Source organism: Mercenaria mercenaria, chromosome 14 (genome assembly GCF_021730395.1).
Source record: "Mercenaria mercenaria strain notata chromosome 14, MADL_Memer_1, whole genome shotgun sequence".
NCBI lineage: Eukaryota > Metazoa > Mollusca > Bivalvia > Venerida > Veneridae > Mercenaria > Mercenaria mercenaria.
The window spans coordinates 6,046,463-6,048,380 of NC_069374.1; positions in this window are offsets into that span (position 1 = coordinate 6,046,463).

Genomic DNA, 1,918 nt, shown 5'->3' on the forward strand with positions numbered 1-1,918 from the left:
CCTCTATCCCACCAGTACGGTGTATCAGTTTTTGCCATAGGTACGCCCATCAGTTGTTAACATTATCCAGTTTTTCTTATGCAAATGACCTTCTTCGTCTATCTGTTTTCTACCTGTTGCTAATTCTAAAGCGATCTCTTTGAATCTTTTTTGGTCACCTAGCCTAGCGTCAAAACGACTCCTCGTAAAAAATTTCCGAACATGTACATATCCTAAATATTTTACAATTTGATTTCTACCAGTTTTTCTACACCGCTTATTACTTTGATCTCGATGGTTTGTTGCCTTCTAACCAGAGCTTCTTTAAAACAGTCGTATCAGGGCGGCGATTTGAAGTCCGAACTACAATTAGAGTGCGACATTTAAATAGTATTAAATTTTGCTGTGAATTTTTGTTTTCATTTGAGTATAAACTTAGATATTTAACGTCACTAACATTCCAATTCTGATTGTTCCTACAAAATATCAAGTTATACCGATAAAATATATATGAAACTCTTCGTACAATCATTTTAGTAATCAAAACAACCTTCATAGAACAATGAAAGCGTAACCAGTCTAACAAAAGAGACACCCACAATATCAAATTAAGCTTGGGTGTTTAATTGCGTGTTGAATGACTAGACTAGCGACGTCGAACTTACTTTCCTTCTTGGAAAGATTCTTTTAAAGAAGTGCTCACTAACAATTAAATCCGTCCAGTCATCATTATTGGCGAACTCAGTTATTTTATCTTATTCCATCTGCTCAAGTGGCTGTCTAGAGTTTAATGCCTGATAGTCTAAAGCTAAAGAACTCAAAGTAATGACCAATGTATCATGTTACCACTCTTGGCAAAGATCAAAACATCAAAGGGAAACATCAATATGTTCTTGCCTATCTTCAAATATTGATAGGTTTGATTTTAGGCATTTGCTTTGTGGCTCCTCGACAAGAAAGGAAACCACGTCCGCTTATAGCTGACACTGCATTCCATGTGTGTGAAGAAAAATGTCTTTTTTATCATAAAGTCGAGAAAAACTATAATGTGTCAAAAAAGAGGAAAAATAAAGACGCAAAGACAGGAACCCTTGTGTTTGTGGTGCTTGATACATGTTTTTATTATATCTGTTTTAAAAAAGATAAAGCCCGCCCGCTTAGCTCAGTAGGTAGAGCGTTGGTCTACGGATCGCGGGGTCATGAGTTCCATCCTCGGGCGGGGCGTATGTTCTACGTGACTATTTGATAAACGACATTGTGTCTGAAATCATTAGTCCTCCACCTCTGATTCAAGTGGGCAAGTTGGCAGTTACCTGCGGAGAACAAGTTTGTACTGGTATCCAGGAACACTAGTTAGGTTAACTGCCCGCAGTTACATGACTGAAATACTGTTGAAAACGGCGTTAAACCCAAAACAAACAAACAAACAAACAAACAAATCAAAAATAAATGTATAGCAATATCTAAAACAGCCAAACTGATTTTATGTAAAGTTGTGAATATTTGAGCGAATAAGCTCGATCCCCGGGCGAGGTGTATGGGATCAGTGTCGATTTGATAACAGATGTTGTGTTCCCACACCTTTGATTCATGCTGAGAAGTTGGTAGGCACTTGTGGTAGGGAGGTTGCTACTGGTGCAGAAACCAAGAGCTCTGGTTAGGTTAACAGCCTGACGTTTTGTAACTGAAATACTGTTGAAAAACCGCGCTAAACCCAAAACAAAACAAACAGATATAGGAATGTTTTGTCTTTTTGCATTAAAACGTACCGTCAGTCAGAATCTGATATTCATTTATTCTTGAAAAGAGAAAGACATTTGATGATCGAGGGCTCTCAAAGTATTTTGGATATGAACGTTCGATTGTAGGTGTTTTTGAACTCGACACGATATCTACATCAATGGTAACTCGAAAACAGTCTTTATACAATTTTGACTAA